At 39.9% G+C, this 25,659-nt stretch overlaps 1 long non-coding RNA gene across 2 annotated transcripts in view; it reads right to left on the bottom strand.

Moving 5' to 3' along the window:
* LOC100938449 (uncharacterized) overlaps positions 1-25,659 on the bottom strand; it is an 84,634-nt gene that overhangs the window by 24,420 nt on the left and 34,555 nt on the right. The window contains exon 2 of one of the 2 annotated variants that reach the window (XR_010139174.1): positions 23,761-23,900. The exons of the other annotated variant lie outside the window; for it this stretch is intronic. This is a non-coding gene — a long non-coding RNA (uncharacterized LOC100938449). The remainder of the gene's footprint in view (positions 1-23,760; positions 23,901-25,659) is intronic. 2 annotated transcript variants of the gene reach the window in all.

Genomic DNA, 25,659 nt, shown 5'->3' with positions numbered 1-25,659 from the left:
CTGGAAATTAATGAACCTGAAACCAAATTTTGAAACTGCCCACTTTGAGGACCTTTAAAAATAGTATATCTTATTTTTTCCTGTGGGTCCATATGAATATCCACCTGTATAATCAGATCATCTCTCAAATCTCCCTTTCCATCCTAGATCTTAGAAAGTCAGTACTTCTAGGATGCAATTCTGGTATAGACACCACACTCTGCCTCTTGTGGGAAGGTATAATTATTCCCTTCTTTCAATCAGTGACAAAAGATAGTCACATGTTATAAAATTAGACCCATTCACCCCCACCATGTTACCACAGGAGGTGAACTTTGGGCTGTTTCCACTGCTGCCTACTCTATGTTCAGCTGAGCTGGATTCTGTGTGTGTGTGTGTGTGTGTAAGAGAGAGAAAAAGAGAAAGAGAGAGAGGAAGAGAAAGAGAGAGAGATTTTCAGAATCACTAAGAAACCTGGTGAAAATACAGAGAACCAGGCCACACCCAAGCCTCCTGAATCAGAATCTCAGCATCCCTGTGGGCAGAGCCAAGAATGGGCTTTTAAAATAAGCCCTGAAGTCTCCACCCTCATTGGAAACCACTGTTCTCTTAAACAAAGTGCAGTATTAGAAGCAGGTAAAAGGAGTCTGAAGCTAGGAGGCACCTTCTTTCATTTCCATACACATAAAGGTCTACCTCTAAGTCAAAGATACAGCCATTTACAAGGAGGATTCTGCCCAGGACTTTGCCTGCCTTGGGGCCTAAATTTCCTCATTTAAGGGAGCTAGTCCTTTGGGTGAAAGCCATGTAAAACATTAAGCTAACATCAGTTACTAACACCTCAATACGAACCAAACTATGAGTCTGCTTTCAAACCCATTAATGGACTGCAAGGTTCTTGCAGGCCAGGCCAAAGTAGAGGGTGAGTTTTAATGTTGGGTAAGATGAAGACAGGAACAGCAAAGTGGTCACTGATTGCCACTGGCAAGCCAGAGAGATGCTCAAGGGTGTGTGTGTGCGCGTGTGTTGTGGGGTGGTGGTAGTGGTGAGGTCGTGGGAAGTTTGGAGTCCCACTTATGTATTCTCTGTGTAACAAACCACCCTAAAACTTAGTGGCTTAAAACAATGATTTATTGTTTCCCACAATTCCGTGGGTTGTGCTGGTCTCACCTATGCTCACTCATGCAGCTGCAGTCAGCTGGTAGGTTAGCTGGGCTAGACTACCCTGGGCTCTGCTGGGATAGCTGGAATGTCTGGGCCTCTTTCCACTCCACTAGGACAGTGACAGCCAGCTAAAAGTCACTCCGTAATTTTTATTTTTTTAGATACAGGATGTCTTTGGACCCTCATGTCTTTGGACCTCCTCTTAGCAATCTTCTTTCTCTTCCCCATCCCAATTTTGGATAAATGTCTAGAGTCTTCATGTTGCCTTCTTGGGGAGACTGAAAAATACGGCAAAATATTTTGCAGCTACTCCTGTCAATAGGTAGACTCTTTTTGTCCATACCTTGAGTCTGGGCTGGTCTGGTGATACTCATTGATCAAGAGAATGTTCCCTAAGTGATCGTATGCACATTCAGGAGCCTCAAGAGGCCTTTCGACTTCTGCGTTTGCCTCTTGGAACACTTTCTCAAGACCACCATGCTATGAAGAGCTCTAGGATGAAGCACCAGAGTGGTCCAGAGACTTCAGGGCTTATTTTAAAAGCCCATTCTTGGCCCTTCCTTATGAGCTGGCCACAGTGGCTCACATCTGTAGTCTCAGCTATTCAGGAGGTGGAGGCAGGAGGATGGCTTGAACCCAGGAGTGTGAGATCACCCTGGGCAACATAGCACGATCCTGTATCTAAAAAAATAAAAATTACAGAGTGACTTCTAGCTGGCTGTCATTGTCCTAGGTGCTTTTATATATTTCTTTCTTGAATCCTCATAAGTTTGCTGAGAGGTGGATACTGCCCCCAGCGTACAGACGAGAAAACAGAGACAGGGAGGTAATTTGACTCATTGGTGAAAGCAGCACAGGCCTGGGATCCAGGTCTTTCTTTCTTTCTTTTTTTTTTTTTTTTTTTTTTGAGACAGAGTCTCACTCTGTCGCCGAGGCTGGAGTGCAGTGATGTGATCTCGGTTCACCGCAACCTCTGCCTCCCTGGTTCAAGCAATTCTCCTGCCTCAGCCTCCTGAGTAGCTGGGACTACAGGTGCATGCCACCATGCCTGGCTAATTTTTTGTAGTTTTAGTAGAGACGGGGTTTCACTGTGTTAGCCAGGATGGTCTTGATCTCCTGACTTCGTGAACCGCCCGCCTCGGCCTCCCAAGGTGCTGGGATTACAGGCGTGAGTCACCGCGCCCGGCCGGGATCCAGATCTTTCTAACCTTCATTCTTGAGTTCTTCCTAAAGCTCCACTTTACAAAAGGACTTTTGTAAAATAACTTATTCTTTTCCTAATCATAACCTGTAAACTAAAATTAATTCGAAGATAGCTTTAGAAACAGTCAAGCATAGGCCTTTAGTACACGCTGGCCAAGGGATCTTTGGAAGGCTTATTCCCTCTCCCCTCATATTTATCAGAACCTTTTAGCCATTTGAGGAATAAATGCTTCTCTGAAAGTTTAAAAACAAATTCATCAATCCTTTTTACCACAGAAAGTGAAATCTTGAGTAGTAACCTCTGGGACAACCAATTTACTTAGGGATATAACAGTTCAGGGAACAGAAATTATTTTAGATCCTATATCTTAGTTGTGAAAACAAATGGAAATAAGAATGCACAATTAATGGAAAAAATGTAAAGAGTTATGCTTTCAAAATGATTTTAGAAACCTTAATTCCTCTTAAAATAGAGATATTGAGAGCCTTTCAAAATATAATTGTCACAGATAAATCCAGGCCTATCAGTAATTTCAGAATAAATTTCCCCTCCCATTCTGCCCAGCTGAAATGTTTCAACATTGGTCCAGCCAAACACGTCTTATCTTCCAGAGAACACTAAATATTACACTTTATCCAGGTGCTGATCTGGATATTGACTATGTGACATATTACAGTTTTATTAAGATACATTTTACATAGGATAACATTCACCCATTTTTAGAGTACAATATAATTATTTTTAGTAACTTCACTGAGCAGTACAACTATCACCATAAATCAGTTTAAAAACTGTTTCATCCCTGCAATAAGATCCCTCATGCCCATTTATAGGTGATCTCTGTTCCCAGCCCTAATCCCAAACAACTACTAATCTACTTTCTGTCTTTATAAATCTGCTTTTTCTGGATATCTCATATAAATGGGATCATAAAATACATGCTTGCCTGCGTCTGACTTCTTTTACTTGTCATAATATTTTTTTTTGACAGGATTTCACTTTGTCACTCAGGCTAGAGTGCAGTGGTGCAATCACAGCTCACTGCAGCCTTGACCTCCTAGGCTCAAGCTATCCTCCTGCCTCAGCCTCCTGGGACTACAGGCATGCGCCACAACACCTGGCTAACTTCTTATTTTTTGTAGAGATGGGATCTTGCGATGTTGCCCAGGCTTGTCTCAAATTCCTGGGCTCAAGTGGTCCTCCTGCCTCAACCTCCCAAAGTGCTGGGATTATAGGCATGAGCCACCTTGCCCAGCCAGCATAATATTCTTGAGGTTCATCCACAATGTAGCATGTGTAAGTAATTTGTTCTTTTTTGGTGCTGAAAAGAATTCCATTCATGGATAAGCCACATTATGTCTATCTATTCTTCAGTTGATGGACATTAGGTTGTTTTCAGTTTGGGCCTATTATGAATAAAGCATCTGTGAACATTCATGTGCAAGTCTTTATGTGGATACATTTTCATTTGTCATGTGTAGATACCTAGGAATAGCATTGCTGGTCATATGTTTTATGTTTAACTTTTTGGAAAACTGCAAAACTCTTTTCCAAAGTGGCATGGTTGATTTTTGAGATGAGGAAGATCATTTCCTGGTAACTGGTTTAAAATCCAACCACTACCTCCTACAGGTCGCCAACCAGAAACATTAGCCTGCACTTCAGTGGCCTCCAGTCTAGATTACAGGTATGAAGATAAGGCTTAAGGATGGGACTACTAGAGTTGCCATTGTAGCTGTCCCTGGGCAGAAAGATATCTGCCTAGGGAGAATTTCTATGAAAAATTATAATGTATTCATATTTTTAAGGAATAGAAAAATAAGGCAACCTTCTATAATTGAGAAAACAAATAAAATGTTTGTTATCTCTGATGTTTTACTGGCAATTTGCATATCATGCCCCTAATGAGAACAGCTTCCATTTAAAAACATCAATGTCATATTTTCCCTATCACTTCTAGTGGTTTCTAATGCTGGTGTTTATCTGAAACATCATATTTAATTGGAACCATATCTTCCCCCTCCCTCAAGAACCACTAATCAATAATTTGGATTTCTGTCTTCAGAATAATAATCGTATGAGTGTGTGTGGTTATTTTTCTAAATGAAAGATGAAGTACTTCATCTTCTAAGGGTCTAAAGACAGCAGATATCAAATGCCCAGATGTACTCAAAAGCCTGATTCCTGGAAAATTCTTCCATAGGTGAAATCTGCCATGATGAAATCTGCAGCTGAAGTAACCAGGAAAGAGAGACAAATGGGAGAAGGGTAACTTCAAAGATATAGCAGCAAGCAGAATAAAGAGACCATGCTAAGAGAAATGAGGAATTGGCCGTTGATTTGTTCTTTCTAGGATGTTCTAAATCCTAAAGTCGTCCCTGAGATGAAGTTAAAAATGGAGTGTGGTCATTGGAAAATCATCATTTTTTGCAATCGACAAAGTAAATATTGATACAGACAAGAATTGTTCATGGATGCTAAATCTAGGAGGGTGAGTCTGATGAAGAGCTGGGCATTTGCATGATCTTTAAATGTCTACCCACAGATTGTTAGGTGTAAAAGAAAAATAGTAAGTATTCAGTGGAAAAATCAGACAAAGCTTTGACCAGATGATCAAAATTAACAGCACCAGCATGGGGCAGATGTGTGGTATTATGGCTAGGTGTGGAGACCCTGAATCTAATAGCAAGGAAACATCAGACTAAACCAAAATGAGAAATACTCTAGTTTAAAAAGAGAAGGCCTGTATTTTTAAAAAATGTCACTGTCATAAAAGACAAAGGAAAGCTGAAAAATTGTTTAAGATTAAAGAAGTCTAAAGAGATGTAACAACTAAATACAATGCCAGATCCTAGACTAGATCCTGTATTGAAGAGGAAAACATGCTAAAAAAAAGAAAATTATTGAGTCAATTGACAAAACTGGAGCATGGGTGGTACACTAGATGAAAATATTATATTAATATTAACATCTCAGCCAGGTGTGGTGGCTCATGCCTGTAGTCTCAGTGCTTTAGGAGGCTGAGGTCAGAGGATCTCTTGAGGCCAGGAGTTTGAGATCAGCTTGGGGAACATAGTGAGACCTTATCTCTACCACAAACAAAAACAAAAACACCTCAATACTTCAAATATTTCAGAAAAAAAGTATGTGTGGTTGGAGGGAAGGGAGGTGGAGACAGGGAAAGAGAGAAAAGGAGCAAATTATAAACGAGAGAAAAATGTTAACAACAGGTTTGAGAGCCTGGTCTTGGTGAGAAAAAAAAAAAGAAAAAGAAAAAAAAGAAAAGAAATGTTAACAACAGGTACATCTGGGTAAAGGGAATAAGGATGCTCTTTGTACTATTTTTGCAACCTTTCTGCAAGCTTCCAAATAAAAAGTTTGAAAACTTGTATTTTAGGCTGGGCATGGTGGGTCTCACCTGTAATCACAGCACTTTGGGAGTCCAAGGTAGGAGGATCTCTTGAGCCCAGGAGTTCGAGACCAGCCTGGGCAACATGGCAAAACCCCGTCTCTATAAAAAAAATACAAAAATCAGCCAGGGATGATAGTGATGTGCGACTGTAGTCCCAGCTGCTCGGGGTGGCGGGGGTGCTGAGGTGGGAGGATCACTTGAGCCTGGGAGTCGAGGCTGCAGTGAGCCGAGGTAATGTCTAGATGACAGAGTGAGACTCTGTCTCTAAAACATAAATAAATAAATATGTACATACATGCATGTATTTTATTGAACAGACAAAATTAACTTATAATAATAAGAACCAGAAGAGTAGTTGCATTTTGGGGGGGAAATTGGTTGGGGATTTGAGGGAAACTTCTAGATGCAGGAAACTGCTTATATTTTGATCCAGTTGGCAATTATACAGGTGTATAATGTAAATGTAAAATGTAAAAATTCAGAGCAGCTTTGCATTTAAGATTTTTGGACTTAACTATATGTAAACCATACGTTAATACAAAAGTAAAGAAAAAATAAAAGAAAAAATTTATTTTATGCTTCTTAAGCGGGTGAAGAAAACATGAAAAAACTAGTATTTTTATTTATTTTTGACTAGAGGAAAGTGCATCTGATTGGACATACTCACTCTCATTTTTTCTGTTGTTATTTGTTTAAACCTCCACCCGCTCCTGAAATTCCAGAAGTGACTTTAGTCCTTTTTAAGTTTAAATTTCTAACAAAAAAAGAAAAGAACACCAACTGCAACTGCACACAAAAAAAGATTTCTTTAGCCAATAAGCACAACATGTACCTCTGAGTTCTATCATTTAATAGTGGATTTCAAATATAATTAGATAGGACAGGGAAATCGCCTATGGGCCAATTGAAAAGTTAACAGCAAGGCAACTTAATTCCCACACACTGTCTCCTCTTAAAAAGATGATGTCGGCCGGGCACGGTGACTCATGCCTGTAATCCCAGCACTTTGGGAGGCCGAGGCGGGCAGATCATAAGGTCAAGAGATCGAGACTGACCTGGCCGACATGGTGAAACCCTGTCTCTACTAAAAATACAAAAATTAGCTGGGCATAGTAGCACGCGCCTGTAGTCCCAGCTACTTGGGAGGCTGAGGCAGGATAATCGCTTGAACCCAGGAGGCGGAGGTTGCAGTGAGCTGAGATTGTGCTACTGCACTCCAGGCTGGCAACAAATAGAGACTCCGTATCAAAAAAAAGAAAAAGAAAAAGAAAAAATGATGTATTTTCCATGGAGCCATTGCTATAATTTTAAAATTCAACCATCACAAGCAGCCAAAGTGCCAAGATACCAAGAACACTTCTGTTATTTCTGAGACAATCAGGAATTTCTTCCTTCTTTCCTTCCTTCCGAAGAGACCTCCCTATAATGCTGGATGTGGTAAGGTGCACGGCTATAAGACTAGATTTCCAGCCTCCATTGCAGGTGAGGACAGCCAATGAGCTTCCAGGAGAGCTCTTTAAAGAATATAACTCAGAGCCAGATGCAGTGGCACATGATTCAGGAGGCTGAGGCAGGAGGATTGCTTGAGACCAGCAGTGTGAATCCAGCCTGGCAGTATAGCAAGACCCCATCTCTAAAAACAAATTACACAAGCATACCACTCAGTTGGTTGTGGCACATTTTGTCTTTGGCCACCATTTTGTATTACCCTCTTTCTTCTTCCTGCTGCCTGGAGGTCGTATGTGGTTGTGGGAGCTGTTGTAGTTATCATGTGACCATGAGATGACCTTGAATGTGAATCCCTTGTGCTAAAGATGATGGAGGAGAAAGCCAGAAGGGATTCTGGGTCCCTGACAACCTGACAACTGCGGAGCCATCATACTGGTCCTGGACCATCTACCTCTATGTGAGAGAAAAACAAACTGATACCTTGTTTACACAATTATCATTTTGAGTATAAATCTTATCAGACACAACCCCATTCAACAACTATTTTTCACATTGTTGTTTCTTCCCACAAAAAGCACTGAAATAATTAATCCTTCATTAAAAAGCAGAAGACAGTGTCCATCAACAGATGAATAAACAAAATGTAGTGTGTATATACAATGAAATATTATTTATTCTTAAAAAGTAATGAAATTCTGACACATGCTACAGCATGAGTGAACTTTGAAAACATGATGCTAAGTGAAATAAGCCAGATAAAATTACAGATATTATATGATCCACTTATTGGAGATACCCAGAATATGCAAATCAGAGACAGAAAGTAGAATTGTGATTAGATGGGATGGGAGGGGAGGCAGAGAATGGGGAGTTAGTGTTTAAGAGGGACAGAATTTCCATTGGAAGATGAAACAAGTACTTGAGATGGATGGTGGTGACAGTTGCACAACGAGAATGTACAAAATACTGCTGAATTATACACTTAAGAATGGTTAAAATGGTAAACTTTATGTTACATGTATTTTCCCACAATTAAAAAAATAAATAAAAATAAAAAATAAAAAAATAAAAAAAATTAAAAACCAGAGAACTGGGCATTGTGGCTCATGCCTATAATCTCAGCACTTTGGGAGGCCAAGGCTGGTGGATTGCCTGAGGTCAGGAGTTTGAGACCAGCCTGGCCAACATGGTGAAACTCCGTCTCTACTAAATATACAAAAATTAGCCAGGCCTGGTGGTGCATGCCTGTAATCCCAGCAGCTTGGGAGGCGGAGGCAGGAGAATCTCTTGAAGCTGGGAGACGGAGGTTGCAGTGAGCGGAGATCGTACCACTGCACTCCAGCCTAACTCCGTCTCAAAAAAAAAACAAAAACAAAAAAACAAAAATATCAGCATCAGGTCAAATCATTCCTTTTCATAAGCCCTTCATTGTCCTCTCATCACATTCAGAATGAAGTCCAAATTCCTTCCCAAGGCTTACAGAGTCTTGCGTGATCTGGCTTCTGCCCCTCCCTCCAGCCTGTCTTGTGCCTCTCATTTTTGGTCACTTCACTGAAGCCACTTTGGCCTCCTTTCTGTTTCTGGAACATGAAGACTTTCCTGCCTCTGGGCCTTTGCTCCTGCTGGTCCCTCTGCTGGGAGGCATTTCTCAGTTCTCGTGGCTGACTCAACCTCACCTTTGTGGTTTCAGGTCTCAACTCACATTCATCTTCTCAGAAAGACCTTCTTTCAAGTAGCCTCTCCTTTCTCTCTGTCTCTCTCTCCATTTGGTTTATTTCCTTCCTAGCACTTTGTGCAAGCAGTAATTTATTTTTTAACTTATTTTTTGTCTACTTTTCCCTTTAGAATTAAGCTCCACAGTGCAGGGTCCTTGTCTTTGTTTATGCTCCATCCCAAGTGCAAGCATACTGCCTGGCACAGAGCAATCCTTTGATAAATATTTGTTGAATAAATGATAAATATATAAAAAGAGCTTTCAAGTGTCAAGGAATCAGCCTTAATTGCATTTTTAACTATGTGAAGCTTGCATTTAAACATTCATTTTGAAGTTAATTTTCTAATAAAAAATAATAGCTCTCCTTGGCCTAGTTAGTTTCACCTTAATGATTTTTACAAGACTCATTCCCACATACAAGTATGATGTGGTAAAATATAATCTAGGAAAACTTATTACCTTTGTATCTATTACTTAAAAAAAAAACTCTTTTAAGGGTTAGAAATAAAAGATTAAGATATTTGTGTGTAATCTCCTTTACACACAAATTATGAAAAAACAAAGATCATGGAAAAAAGAGTCACACAACCTTCAGACTAAATGTTTTCCAGAGCAAAAGTATTGCCTTTGCTACAAGTCAATAGGATGAATGCAAAATTCTAAAATTATTATGGCAAGTGGACAAAACAATTCCTAAGAGAGATGGAAGAAAATGGAATTCACATAATAAAATTCTATAACATATACAGAATTTTATTTGCATGATGGTTACGTGGTAAATGCACTATTTGTAACAAAACTGACAATTTCAGAATTATGTGTTCCAGTGGCAGTGCCTCTATTGGGTAAAACTGTGAAATGAAAGGAATTCCCTCTGTAACTCCCACCTTCCATCCCCAGGGTGTTCAGTATCCCACCAATATGGTACACCCTGAACTGACTTCTAAGGCAGCATTCCAACTTCCCATGCCAATTAAAACCTACTGATCCTATGTCCAATCCTTCAAGCCACCATTATAGGTAGAAAAGCTGATAAACTAAACTATAATGATGTGTTAGTGGAAACCAAAATGTCTATGGGCCAGCACAGATTCTCCACTAACATATGTTTTAACAGTGACCTTTTAAAGATAATGCCTTCATAGAAAGGTGGGGCTGCATGGCTTTAGTAGTGACATAGAGGGAGCATGGGAGGAGAAAAAGGCTTTAGAGAAAAGAGTAGAAACTGAAGTGCCTATGGAACACGGAAAAAAAAGGGAAGACAAACAGGTATTTGGAATGTGTGGGTCGGAAACTCAGGAGAGACATCTGGGCTAGAACATAGACCTGGGAGTACCAGCTTGTGAATGGTAATAGGATACATGGAAGCATGAGTCTGTACGACTGTCCAGAGATGGTCACTCCTCTTTGTTTCCACTGCTGCCCTTGGTCACTCCCGGAGCTTCTAGCTGGTCTCTCTATCGCCCTTCCTGCCACCTCTGTTCTCTTCTCAGTTCAGCAGCTAGAGTGATTCTTTTGATGATCGGATGACTTCATGCTTCTCAAAATTCCCCTGTAACCCTTCATCTCACTCAGAAAAGACAAATGCCTGACCATAATTTACAAGATCCTATAGGACCCCGGGAGCCTGAGATTTCTTCAACTTCATCTCCTGATGTTCACTCCGTTCCACCACAGGGGACAACCTTCTTGTCTTCAAACCTTTCAGACATGCTCCTTGCTTTCAGGTCTCTGAAATACTACTCTCTCTGCCAGAAATGCTCTTCCTCTAGATAGGTACATGTCAGGTCTTTTGCCTTTTTTAAGGCTTTGCTCAGATATCATCATCTCAAAAAGGCCTATTCTGAGCACCCTTCTTTAAATTGCCCTCCCCTTCTCCTGCACTACTCCCTACTTCCCTTCCCCTTCCCTGTTGATTTTCTTTTCTAAAGCAGTTATCAACTTCTAGCTTTTGCAAAAATTTATTTTATTATGTGCACATTTAAAAATTTATCCAATGGCAGGAATGACTTTTGTTTGCCTGTTTTGTTTATTAAGGTATCCAATGTACCTAGAAAAATGCCTGGCATAAAGTACATTATGTTATAGTTTATATAATTTCTATGTAAAAATATAAATTATAATTTAAAATAATTTGTACTTCTACATAGAAATGATATAAATTATAACCTATATGTAGAATATTCACTTATGAATTAAAAAATATATACCTTTTGAATATTGAATGAAATCTAAGATAGAATTCTGAGGAACTCTAACATTAAGTGTTGGGCAGAATTTCCAAAAGAAAATTGATAAGGAGCTTCCTGTAAAACCAAAGAAAGCTTGGAGATCATGCTGTAACTGAATAAAAGGGAAAAATATCTCAAGAACCAAGAAGTTCAACAGTGTCAAATGCTGGTCAAGAGTCAAATGAGGTGAAGACTGAAAAACCTCCATTGAATATAACAACAAGGAGAAGGTTGTCTTGGTAAGAGAAGTTTCAATGACACATGGATAACACAACTTAGAAAATGTTAAATAAAGCTTACAAAGAGTTAAAACAAAAGAAAAGAGCATAAAAATTTAAACTATGAAATCATCAAGCTTATACAATTCAGATATTGGATTGTATAATTTGTTGCTATTGTGGCTATATAACAAAGCATCCCAAAACTTAATGGTTTAAGACAGCAACCATTGTATTGTGGCTCATGAGTCTGTGGGTGGATTGGGCTCAGGTTGGCATTTCTTCATCACATGAAGCCAGCTGGTGCTGCAGCCATCTAGGGCAGGGCTCAGCAAACTTTCCCATAGAGGACCAAATAACAGATACATTAGGCCTTGTGGACCATATGGTCAACAGGCACGATGATTCAGCTATACCATTGTTGTGAGAAAGTAGTCATAGATAATATATAAATGAAAGGGCATAGCTGTGTTCCAATAAAACTTGATTTACAGAAATCAGATGGTGGACCAGATTTCGCTGAAAGGCATTGTTTGACCAGCCATGATTTAAGGGCTCAGTCTGGGGTGATACATTCAAGATGGCTCACTCTCGGAGTGCCTTGGCGCTGCTCTGTGTGGTCTTCTGACACTCACCCTTCATATGACTTGGGCTTCTTAGAGCATGGTGGCTGGTTCCAAGAGTGAAAAGCAGAAGTTGACAGGCTTAGGCCTGGAACTTGCATCACTTCCACCACAGTCCATTGGTTAAAATGAGCCCCAGGGCCAGTCCAGATTCAAGGGAGAGGGTTATGAAAGGGTGTAAGTACCAGGAGGCATGGTTCATCAAATGTTACAGATCATCACGCAATTCTAAGAGGTTTGCTTATTAAAACTGTGTTTCATTCCATATTCTTTCTGGAGACGCTCACCTAAGGGAAATGTTTGGTGACTTGTGAAGTTATCCTTTGATCCTTTCAAGAGTTCTCTTCTTAACATCACTTTAAAGAATCCACGGTTTGGCCAGGCATGGTGGCTCATGCCTGTAATCCCAGAACTTTGGGAGGCCGAGGCAGGCAGATAACCTGGGGTCAGGAGTTTGAGACCAGTCTGGCCAACATGGCGAAACCCCATTTCTACTAAAAATACAAAAAATTAGCCAGGCATGGTGGCAGGCGCCTGTAATCCCAGCTGCTCAGGAGGCTGAGGCAGGAGAATTGCTTGAACCCAGGAGGTGGAGGTTGCAGTGAGCTGAGATCATGCCATTGCACTCCAGCCTGGGCAAAAAGAGCAAAACTCCAACTCCATCTAAAAAAATTTAAAAAAAAAAATCTATGATTTATTACTTAAAGACAACAGTTCCTTCCTCCCATTAGCTTGAGAAAACTCTAGGTCTCCTGACACCCACCCTTAAAAATGCTATTTCCAATGCACTGCACTTAAGCTAAAAGGCACTACAACCCATTAAACTTAGATTACAAATGTGATAGAAAATGGTTTTTAGTAGTAAGATTAAAGCAATCATACTTAACTACTTAAAGATCTATCAGAGTGCTGTTATTTTACAAAAGTAAATTATAATCTATATTAGAATATTCACTTATGAATTTCAAAAATATTCAATAAACATTCATAAATTGTTAGGTCTTACACTAGGTTTTGGTAAATACAGCCATCATTTTGCTCTTAATGTAGAACTGTAGCCCATTAGTTGACCTTTAGTATACAGTAAAACAAAGACTGCATGAGATCAAATTTTCTCAGTGAAGTGGGAAAAAAAGGAAGAATTTAGTTTCTCATAAAATTATTGAACCACAAGAAAATTGAAGGCATATATATTTTTAGGTTGGTATTTTAGTGAACCATATGGTTTGATGTATCCAGATCATTTTAATCAAACATTATCATTATATTGATAAGAAGGTAATACTAGCTGGCCGGGCGCAGTAGCTCATGCCTGAAATCTTAGCACTTTGGGAGGCCAAGGCAGTTGGATTAACTGAGGCCAGGAGTTTGAGACCAGCCTGCCCAACATAGCAAAACCCCATCTTTACTAAAAATACAAAAAAATTAGCCGGGCGTGGTGGCAGGCACCTGTAATCCCAGCTACTTGGGAGACTGAGGCAAGAGAACTGCTTGAACCCAGGAGGTGGAGGCTGCAGTGAGCTGAGATTGTGCCATTGTACTCCAGCCTGGGCAACAAGAGCAAAACTCTGTCTCAAAAAAAAAAAAAAAAAAAAAAAGAAGAAGAAGAAGAAGAAGGTGATACTAGCCAGGAGTGGTGGCGCACCTACAGTCGCAGCTACTTGGGAGCCTGAGGTGGGAGGTCGCCTCAGTCCAGGAGTTCAGAGCTGCAGTGTGCTATGATTGTACCTGTGAATAGGCCCTGCCCTCCAGCCTGGGCAACATAACAAGACTCTGTCTCTTAAAAAAATACATATGTAATAAATGAAAACCATTTTTTAAAAGGTAATACTAGAACATTATGAGAAGAATTGATTTTACTCTTTAAAAAGTGTGACCCAAAAAATGCTGAACATGCTGTCAGGGATATGTGGCTGTAGGCCAGAGGACATGAGATGCCACCAGGTGAATACAGCACATCTTCCCATGTCAATTGCACTTAAATGTTCTAGGAGGAAAACATTTTAACTGTTAAGTGCTTTAAAACATAATTCTAGCTGGGCATAGTGGCACGTGCTTATAGTCCCAGCTTCTTGGGAAGCTAAGGCTGGAGGATCACTTGAGCCCAGGAGTTTGAGGCCAGTCTGGGCAACATAGCGAGACCCCTGTCTCTAAAAATTAAAAATAAAAATAAGGCATAATTCTTATCACAATACAATAAAACTACAAAATATTTTAAAGGCCTTTACAGGTGAAAATTAAAATCTTGCCTATTAAACAACACTGAGGATTGGTCAGACATGAACCTGTAAAAAAAAAAAAAAAACCAAAAAAACACTTAGGTGAAAGTGGAAATAAAAACTGCAACGGTGGCATTTCTAAAAAATAATAATAATGAGGCCAGGCACAGTGACTCATGCCTGGAATCCCAGCACTTTGGGAGGCCAAGGTGGGTGGATTGTTTGAGGCCCAGGAGTTTGAGATCGGCCTGGGCAAAATTGCGAAACCCTGTCTCTACTGAAAATACAAAAATCAGCCGGGCATGGTGGCACGTACCTATAGTCCCAGCAACTCAGGGGGCTGAGGCAAGAGAATCACCTGAGCCTTGGGAGGTCAAGGCTGCAGTGAGCCATGATTGGTCCACTGCACTACAGCCTGGGTGAAAGAGTGACACCCTGTCTGAAAAAAAAAAAAATAATAATAATGAAAGCATAGTATATGAGAATTTATGGGATACATTAGACTAGTGATCAGAGGGAAATTCATAGCCTTAAATGCTTACATTAATAAAAATAAAAAGAGGAAAGCAAATGAATTAAACTCCAACTCAAATAAGCTAGAAAAATAACAATGGAATCAACCAAAAGAAAACATAAGGAAAGAAATAATACATATTGAAGTAGAAATTAAAGGGCTTAAAGAAATAATACATATTGAAGTAGAAATTAAAGGGCTTAAAAAAACAGGAAAATGATAAAACTACATAAATTAAAATGGTGGTTCCTTGGGCAGAGGGAAACAGTAGCCAACCTAATCAAGAAAACAAAGAAGAAAACATAAATCTATAAAAAAGAAAAGTGACAACTTTTATCATGGAGGAATTTTTTTAAATCATGAGAGACTACATTGTATAATCATACATAAATAAATGTGAAAACTTTTGAAATGGATAACTTCCTAGGAATACAGTTTTACAAATTTGACCCCAGGAGAGAGAAAATGCTTAAGCAGACAAATTTCCAAAGAATTGTTAAAGAACATTTCAAAGAACTACCCCATTAAAAGCCATCACACTCAGATGGTTTCACAAGAGAATTCCAGAAAACCTTCAAAATTCAAGTAGTACCAATGCTACATGAATTATTCCAGAGCATAGAAAATAGAAAAAGGCTTCTAAATTTTTTATAAAGCAAGATTAACATTTATACTTAAACCTAATAAATACAGTGCATGCACACACAAATATAAATCATTCTAACTTATGAATATTGATGCAAAAAAACAAATGAAACATTCACAAACAGAATCTAGTACCTCATTTAGAAATACATCATGATCAAGTAGAGTTTATTTCAGGAATGCAAGACTGGTTTGATATAAGCAAATTCATTAAAATAATTCATCATATTAATGTAAGAACAGTTATATAATAATTTCTATAAATGTTGAAAAGGATTTTGATAAACTTTAACACTCATTTCAAATAAAAAATTCTCAATAAAATAGGAGGATGGATATGTGGTTAACATAATAAAAATACTTAAGTCGAAAGCCAACTTTTTATTTAATTGGAAAAAATTGGTGACATTCTCACTAAAGTCAGATATATGGCAAGGATGTCAAGTATATCTACTACTATTTAACACAGTATAGAAAGTATCAGCCAATGCAATTAGGCAGAAGGAAGCAATCTGAAGCATAAGAATTGAAAGAGCAGAAGTAAAACTATGTATATTTGCAGATGATATGGTAGTATGCCTGTAAAACCCAAGAGGTTAAATGATAAAACTAACTCAAACAATAAAGTAATTCAATAATATAACAGGGTATAAAATTAACCTTCAGAAATCAGTAGCTTCATATACACAAACAATGACCAACTAGTTAGAAGGCATAATGAAAGCAAAAACCCCATTTACAATAGCAACAACAATAAAGATAAAAACTACAGCAGGTGAGAATGCCTGTTTCCCCCCCCAGCCTCACCAACGTGTGTATTGTCAAGCTTTTGATTTTTGCCGTTGATATAGGTGAAAGTGGTGTCTCAGTGTTTTAATTTGCATTCTCTTATTATGAGTTAAGCTTAATAACTTTCCATTTAAGAACAATTTATAGATTTTTATGTCTTTCTTTTTTATTAAGGCATAATTTACGTACAGCAAGATGTACAGCTTTCAAGTGTTCGGTTCCATGAATGTTGACAGTTGAATATATATGTGTAGCCACCACTGAGCACAATCTCTAGAACATTGCCATCCCCCTAGAAAATCCCTCTGACTCCTTTGCAGTCAATTCTCCCACCCACTCCAGAAGCAACCACTTTCTGGTTTGTATTCTCATAAATTACTTTTGCTTGTATAAATGGAATATAAATGGAATATGCAATAATGCATATCTGATTATTTCATGTGTATAATGTTTTTGCTCAACATAATTCTTCAGAATTCATCCATGTTGTGTGTTGAGCATTATTTCTTTTTATTACTGATCTTCTATGGATATAATGTTTGCAGAATTAATTTTTCTCTCTAATGGTTTCTCGTCGTTGAAGAACTGAGTTGCAAATATGGAAAGCGAGAAAAATAGAATAAATTCTATAGTGTTGGATTGGAATTGGAGCTACCGGTATGAACTCATTGTTTTAAATATATATAGATACATATAGAAGTAGTTGAAGATATGTGTGGATATATCTCAGTATGTGCATGCATATATACAGACAAGGATTCCCTGGTTCTGTCTACCTATAGAGCCTGGGAGTAGTGTCGTTCCAACAGTAATAAACACACCTTCCACCTATACCTTGGTTTCTAAATGTCATTTTCTATGATAAAGAATCAGGGCTCTTTGGAGAAATGACTGTTTCCACAGTTAGAGGGAAGAAAGTACAAGTGTGAGTCTGGAACATCTTCTCACAGACAGTAAGGACACTTTCAAAAGCTGATGTGGCTATCTCAAAAGGACAGGAGTGACAGCCTGAAGATAGTTTGGCCACGTTTCAGATAATATGAAACATCAAAATGAATAAAGACAGTAATAGATTTTTATGCATTGAATTATTATTACTAATTGTTATTAAAAATGTAAAAATTAATGTTAGGTGGAGGGAAATTTTTTAACAGAATAATACTAACTAATAAATGTAGAAGAAAAGATAGAAACATCACCATTTCACAAGTGCCATACTAATAATTGATTCAGATAAAAATCACCATTGGGTGGAAGGTTGTTGGAAAACAGGATATTCACATGATCTCATGTGAATTACTTATTATACAGGGAAATTGGAGTGTTATAATGGTGGATTTGGCAGGCATGATTATAACCAAGTGATCAAAGTTAACATCACCAAGTAAGTTATATCATGTGCCACTGAGAGGATGCACTGAGAAGTATATAGTATTCCAGACAAAAATGTTGATTCTAACCATAAGGAAAAAACCATAGATTTCCAAATTAAGGGATGTTTGGCAAAACAACTGGAACTTGAGCTCCAAATATATCAATGGTGTGAAAGACAAAGAGAGGAGACTAAAGAAATAAGACAACTAAATGCAATGAAGCATCCTTGATTGGATACCAGAGTAGGAGGGAAACAAAACATAACACTTTAAAGGACATTACTGAGGCTAGGCGCGGTGGCTCATGCCTGTAATCCTAGCACGTTGGGAGGCTAAGGCGAGTGGATCGCCTGAGGTCCGGAATTTGAGACCAGTGCCTGGGCAACATTGCGAAACCTTGTCTCTACAAAAAATACCAAAAATTAGCTGGGTGTGGTGACACCCGCCAGTGGTCCTAGTTACTAGGAAGGCTGAGGCAGGAGCATTGCTTGAGCCTGGGAGGTCCAGGCTGCAGTGAGCCAAGATCAGGTCACTGCACTCCAGCCTGGGTGACAGAGTGAGACCCTGTCAAAAAAAAAAAAAAAAAAGCGCATTATTGAGACATTTGGGAAAAATCTGAATATAGATTATGTTCCATAATGTTCCTATACATTAGATAATAATATTGCATTAATGTTAAACATCTTGAGTTCAATAATTACATTGTAGTCATGTAGGAGAATGTCTTTGTTCTTAGAAAATATATGCTGGAGTATTGAGGGGTGAAGTGTCATTTTACCCACAACTAACTCTTTTATTTTATTTTATTATTATTATACTTTAAGTTTTAGGGTACATGTGCACAATGTGCAGGTTTGTTACATGTGTATACATGTGCCATGTTGGTGTGCTGCACCCATTAACTCGACATTTAGCATTAGGTATATCTCCAAATGCTATCCCTCCCCCCTCCCCCCACCCCACAACAGTCCCCGGTGTGTGATGTTCACCTTCCTGTGTCCATGTGTTCTCATTGTTCAATTCTCATCTATGAGTGAGAACATGTGGTGTTTGGTTTTTTGTCCTTGCGATAGTTTGCTGAGAATGATGGTTTCCAGTTTCATCCATGTCCCTACAAAGGACATGAACTCATCATTTTTTATGGCTGCATAGTATTCCATGGTGTATATGTGCCACATTTTCTTAATCCAGTCCATCGTTGTTGGACATTTGGGTTGGTTCCAAGTCTTTGCTATTGTGAATAGTGCTGCAATAAACATATGTGTGCATGTGTCTTTATAGCAGCATGATTTATAATCCTTTGGGTATATACCCCAGTAATGGGATGGCTGGGTCAAATGGTATTTCTAGTTCTAGATTCCTGAGGAATCGCCACACTGACTTCCACAAGGGTTGAACTAGTTTACAGTCCCACCAACAGGGTAAAAGTGTTCCTATTTCTCCACATCCTCTCCAGCACCTGTCGTTTCCTGACTTTTTAATGATTGCCATTCTAACTGGTGTGAGATGGTATCTCATTGTGGTTTTGATTTGCATTTCTCTGATGGCCAGTGATGATGAGCATTTTTTCATGTGTTTTTTGGCTGCATAAATGTCTTCTTTTGAGAAGTGTCTGTTCATATCCTTTGCCCACTTTTTGATGGGGTTGTTTGTTTTTTTCTTGTAAATTTGTTTGAGTTCATTGTAGATTCTGGATATTAGCCCTTTGTCAGATGAGTAGGTTGCAAAAATTTTCTCCCATTTTGTAGGTTGCCTGTTCACTCTGATGGTAGTTTCTTTTGCTGTGCAGAAGCTCTTTAGTTTAATTAGATCCCGTTTGTCAATTTCGGCTTTTGTTGCAATTGCTTTTGGTGTTTTAGACATGAAGTCCTTGCCCATGCCTATGTCCTGAATGGTATTGCCTAGGTTTTCTTCTAGGGTTTTTATGGTTTTAGGTCTAACATTTAAGTCGTTAATCCATCTTGAATTAATTTTTGTATAAGGTTTAAGGAAGGGATCCAGTTCCAGCTTTCTACATATGGCTAGCCAGTTTTCCCAGCACTATTTATTAAATAGGGAATCCTTTCCCCATTTCTTGTTTTTGTCAGGTTTGTCAAAGATCAGATAGTTGTAGATATGCGGCATTATTTCTGAGGGCTCTGTTCTGTTCCATTGATCTATATCTCTGTTTTGAGTGAACTCCCATTCACAATTGCTTCAAAGAGAATAAAATACCTAGGAATCCAACTTACAAGGTCCTTACAAGATGTGAAGGACCTCTTCAAGGAGAACTACAAACCACTGCTCAATGAAATAAAAGAGGATACAAACAAATGGAAGAACATTCCATGCTCATGGGTAGGAAAAATCAATATTGTGAAAATGGCCATACTGCCCAAGGTAATTTATAGATTCAATGCCATCCCCATCAAGCTACCAATGACTTTCTTCACAGAATTGGAAAAAACTACTTTAAAGTTGATATGGAACCAAAAAAGAGCCTGCATCGCCAAGTCAATCCTGAGCCAAAAGAACAAAGCTGCAGGCATCACGCTACCTGACTTCAAACTATACTACAAGGCTACAGTAACCAAAACAGCATGGTACTGGTACCAACTAACTCTTTTTTTTTTTTTTTTGAGACGGAGTCTTGCTCTGTCCCCCAGGCTGGAGTGCAGTGGTGCAATCTCAGCTCACTGCAAGCTCTGCCTCCTGGGTTCACGCCATTCTCCTGCCTCAGCCTCCTGAGTAGCTGGGACTACAGGTGCCCACCACCATGCCTGGCTAATTTTTTGTATTTTTAGTAGAGATGGGGTTTCACCGTGGTCTCAATCTCCTGACCTCGTGATCCGCCCACCTCGGCCTCCCAAAGAGCTGGGATTACAGGTGTGAGCCACCGTGCCCAGCCTACCCACAACTAACTCTTAATTGATTTAGAAAAAAAAAAAAAATACACGTGTTTTTGTTTGTGTCCCTTTCTCTTTATATATGTGTGTGAAGAGAGAAAGAAATAAAGTGAATGTAGTAAAATGTTAACAATTGTTGAAACTTAAGGATAATGTTGGTAGTGTTGGTACTATGTTTTCAACTTTTCTGTAGGTTTGAAATTTTTCATAATAAAAATTTGGGATTTTTTCTTTTTTTTTTTAGATACGGTCTTGCTCTGTTTCCCAGGCTGGAGTGCAGTGGTGCCCAGCCAGTTGTCCCACCTCAGCCTCCTGAGTAGCTTGGGACCACAATTGTGCATCACCATTCTTGGCTAATTTAAAAAAAATTTTTTTTATAGAGACAGGATCTCCCTATGTTGCCCAGGCTGGTCTTGAACTCCTGGACTCAAGCAAACCTCCAGCCTTGGCCTCCTAAAGTTCTGGGATTACAGACAGGAGCCACTGCGTCCGGCCAGAACATTATTTTTAATTAGAAATAAGAGACTTCTTATTTCTAATTAGAAATAAGAGCTCTGAATATGTCTGCTTTGAGCTTTTACCTTCAGGAAATAAAAACTCACTATCTTCGAAGTTACTTCAAGAAGGCTCCTTCAATGGAGAGCCTTAAGAAGCTTTGCCTGGGGGATAGGACATCTCCCTTTGGGGCTAGCTGGTGTCTTCAGTTGTTTGGGCAAGTCAAGGTCATAGTCTGGAGTAGATACATTCCTCTGGCAGTAGCAACCACACCTTCAGGGAACTGCCTCTCCTCAGTCATGTGCTTCTCTTGTGGTTGCCAATCATGCGACCCTGTCCCCAGGCCAAAGGATGGGCCAGTAGTCCAGGCCTGGCCAACAATGTACCCCAGCACCCTAGTCACAGTGATTAGCTCAGGGAAGGGTGTGGGACCTTAGCTGGGCCAATCAGGCTCCTATCCTGATATCTTATTTATGGGTGCCAGGAGACTTTTATTTATTTATTTATTTATTTATTTATTTATTTATTTATTTATTTATTTCTGAATGCTGCTGCTTTCCCCTGGAATCCTTTGGCTAGCATGATATCAATCTGGAGCTCCACCAAGAATCCAGATTATTATGATTAACAGCTGTGCCCTTCCACAGGGTGATGTGCAGGCAGAATGAGAAGCAGTTGGCTTTGCTTCAGGGTCCCTGAAGGTGATCTTCTGGCTCCTGGGGCCTCTGTTTCTAAATTACAGGAAACATCTTATGCCACAGACCGAATTCTGTTCTGTAGACCACATGGCACATATGCAAGTGTATGTGCCCCTCCACCAAATGTCTCCTTGTTTGCTCAAGGTCCTACCCTCTCATTGGTCATTCTTTGCATAGACATGGTAGGCCAACTGTGAGCAAAACGTTGAGCAAAGTGCTGTGGCCTGGTGCTTCCCAAACATCACATTGGCCACCTAAAATCCCCCAGAAGCCTTCCAAACACAGCTCTCTGGGTCCCATTCCCGGAAGTTTTGACAACAGAATCTGCATGTTTAATGAGCCACCCAGGTAATTTGAAGGCCTATTTGGGTTTGGAAAACACTGCAGGGGCAGAGAGGGATATCAAGGTAAATGTGGCTCAAAGTCATCTCTCAGGCAGCATTTAGATTAGGGAAAAGGATAAGGCAACTGAGCTAATTATACTATGAAGCAGGAATCAGTGCTGGGTACCAAGAGAACCCTTCCCAGCCTCGTGGAGGCGGGAAAGCTGACCAGTCCTAAGGTGATGCTGGGTCTTGCTGATGGGCACTCATGGGTTCTCCTTCCTCATTATCAAGCCTGCTTGGATCTCAAAACAGTGCCTTCCAAGAAGGAGTCAACCTATATTTCAGCAAGTTCACACTGGAGAGTTGGGGAAATCAGACCATTTGGGGAGCTCCTACTGATGCCTTTTTCTTTTGAGATAGGATCTCATTCTGTCACCCAGGCTGGAGTACAGTGGCGCCACCGTGGCTCACTGCAACCTCCGCATCCTGGGCTCAAGCAATTCTCCCACCTCAACCTCCTGAATAGTTGAGACCACAGGGGTGCACGCCCACGCCCACTACTTTTTTGTTTTTTGTTTTGGTAGAGATGCAGTCTCCTTATGTTGCCCAGGCTTGTCTCAAACTCCTGGGCTCAAGTGATTCTCCTGCCTTGGCCTCCCAAAGTGCTGGGTTACAGGCATGAGCCACTGAGCCTGGCCTCCTGCTGATGCCTTTTATAGAAAGAAAGGGAGGGTTGGAGGAGTGTGTGTGTGTGTGTGTGCACTGTGGTGTGCTGTGATGTGCTCTGTGTGTGTGTGTGCGTGTGTGTATGTGGTGTGTAGTCTTAACTAGGGCTCTTGGCCAGCATGTGTTCACTACATCCTTGTCAAGCGAGAGAGTGTTTCATGGAGCCAAATAAAACTCCAAGTGACCTTTTCATCAAATCAGAGCGTGCCTTTGTGGATGAAAAGCACGGTGCGTTGTAGTCATAATCACTGTTTTTTATTGGCCACCCATTAACATGCTGGGGAACATAATAGCCGCTTTACATACATTCTCATTTAAGCCTCTCAGAATCCCATGAAATTAGGACTATTTTTTGTTGTTGTTTTACAGATGGAGAAACTGAAACTTAGAGGGGTTAGTACAACCTTCTGTTTATGTTTTTTTTAAGTGTTTTTGTGAATGATCTTCAATAGATATTATAACCAAATGTGTGTCAGTTAAGTTGCAAGCTTTCTTCTTCAAATATTTATTGAGCCTCTATTATGTGCATAGTCCCTACTAGGTGTGATAGGAAAGACTGAAAAATATCACAAATAGCTCTTTTCCCTAAGGAGCAGTTAATTTGGTTTGGAGGTACAACAATCAAAGGATAGGCCAGGGGCAGAGGCTCATGCCTACAATCCCAGTTCTCTGGGAGGCCAAGGTGGGCAGATTGCTTGAGATCAGGAGTTTGAGACCAGCCTGGGCAACATAGTGAGACCCTGTTCCTTCAAAAAAATAAAAAAATTACTGGGTGTGGTGGCACATGCCTGTAGTCCCAGCTACTCAGGAGGCTGAGGTGGGGAGAATTGCTTGAGCCCAGGGGGCAGAGGTTATAGTGAGCCAAGATCTCAGCACCACACTCCAGCCTGGGCTACAGAGCCAGACTAACTCAAAAACAAAACAAAACAAAACAAAAAAGTCAAAGTTTTTGTTTTTGTTTTTGTTTTTTTTTTGAGCTGCTTTCCCTGTTTGTGTTGTGCTTTTACAGCAATTATCAAATTGCATTCGGACTTAAGTTGTGCAAGTCTCTGCTCCTCCTTATCCCCTTAGGGGTAAGGAACTCCATTTCACTCACCTTTGTATTCTCAGCACACAGTAAGTGCTTAATCAATGTTAATGAATCAATGAACTGATAAACTGGAATTTGGAGAGTGTGAATAAACATTCTAATCCTTTCTCAGATGCTGAAGAGCTTAATGAAACTTGCAAAGAAATCTAAATCCAGAATAGAAAATAGCTATTATTGAGCAAGGAAAACTTTTCAAAATAATGAGTACATTCCATACACAACCATTCAAAGTATTTCTTAACCAGCATCCCTGGATGTCCCATGAGATGTTAATAAGTATTTCTTTAAAAAGAAGAAAGAATTCCACGTCCAGTACATTTGGGAAATGCAGGGTTAGATAGGATTTCCTTACTGCAGGAGATCTCAGAGCCTTTAATAGACTGGCATGCACTGTGTATAAACCAGAAGCTGTAGGTAGTTTGAAGAACATACTGTACATGGTGAGCAATATTTCCAAATATATCTGACAGTGGACACTTCAGGGTAGGAGTGGAGGGAGTAAAGAAAAGAATTAACTGCAGGGTCAAAACTAGAATAAGCTAAAGGAGACAGCTAGGGTGCAAAATTTAAGAAAGTGCCTACTTGCACGAAAACACTAGCGCAACCCTGAGACTGAGGGTCTCCTTACATGTTGCACCCTGGTCACCTTGCTTCATCCCAGGCCCAGACCAGGGGTAATCATTTTGTTTCTTTTGTTGTTGTTGTTTGTTTGTTTGTTTTTAAATCAGTACTCTACAAACAAGGAAGGGGTAATCATTTTGAAGATGACAACAAAAATTTCTGAATCTTCTTTTTTCCTATTTTGTCATGATTCTGGCTCAACTTTAGAGTTGTGAGTTGTGGAGCCCTTCCCTGGCCCGGGCCCCAAGGCAGAGCCTTCTGTGGAGTTCTGGCCAAGGACACGGGAATCCAGTTGGTGCATGGAGCAGGATCAGGCAGCCCCTTCAGACTGGTTCAGGAAAAGGAAATCCAAATGGAATGAGTCTGTTCTACACACCAGAAGAAGTTGCCAGTTGCTCAATTTCCTTTCTTTCTTCTCCTTTTTTTTTTTGAGATGGAGTCTTGCTCTATCACTCAGGCTGGAGTGCAGTGGTGCAATCTCGGCTCACTGCAGCAGCCTCCGCCTCCCGGGTTGAAGCAACTCTCATGCTTCAGCCTCCCCAGTAGCTGGCATTATAGGCAGGTGCCACCATGTTTGGCTAATTTTTGTATTTTTAGTAGAGACGGAGTTTCACCATGTTGGTCAGGCTGGTCTTGAACTCCTGGCCTCAAGTGATCTGCCTGCTTTAGCCTCCCAAAATCCTGGGCTTACAGGTGTGAGCCACTGAGCCTAGCCCCCTTCATTCTTGAAAACAACAGAGATTAAGAGAAAGTCAATAAAGAATTCCCTAATGACTAGGATAATGTCCGGCACTCAGTAAGTTGAATGAATGAGTGAATGAATAATGAATAAATAAATAGAAGAGGAGCCAGGAAAAGCATCACAGAATAAACAAATATGAATCAGAGAGGTCCCTGACATCTCTCTTTTTAAATTGTGTTCCTTTGCACTATGACGATAACTGACCTCTCCGTGCAGTCTGTCCTCTGAACCGGATGTTCTGCTTAGATCTTTGAGTTTTTCCATTTGTACAGTCTCCTTATTAATGTCCCTCCCAACGTAAAGTCCTGTTTGATCTTAGAGCTAATGACTAAAGCTGGGTGGGGCAAAAAACCCGAGAAAAAAATGTTTGTTCGAGAAAGTGTGTACACTCCGCAAACTCTCTTTCTTTCCGTCATCCATTTTATTTCTTCCGGTTTTTTTTTTTTTTTTTTTTTTTTTGAGATGGAGTCTCACTCTGTTCCCCAGGCTGGAGTACAGTGGCACAATCTCGGCTTACTGCAACCTCCACCTCCTGGGCTCAA

The sequence above is a fragment of the Pongo abelii genome, chromosome 2 (assembly GCF_028885655.2).
Source record: "Pongo abelii isolate AG06213 chromosome 2, NHGRI_mPonAbe1-v2.0_pri, whole genome shotgun sequence".
NCBI classification, from domain to species: Eukaryota; Metazoa; Chordata; class Mammalia; order Primates; family Hominidae; genus Pongo; species Pongo abelii.
The sequence above is the reverse complement of the archived record's forward strand: the minus strand, read 5'-3'. Positions and strand labels throughout refer to the sequence as shown.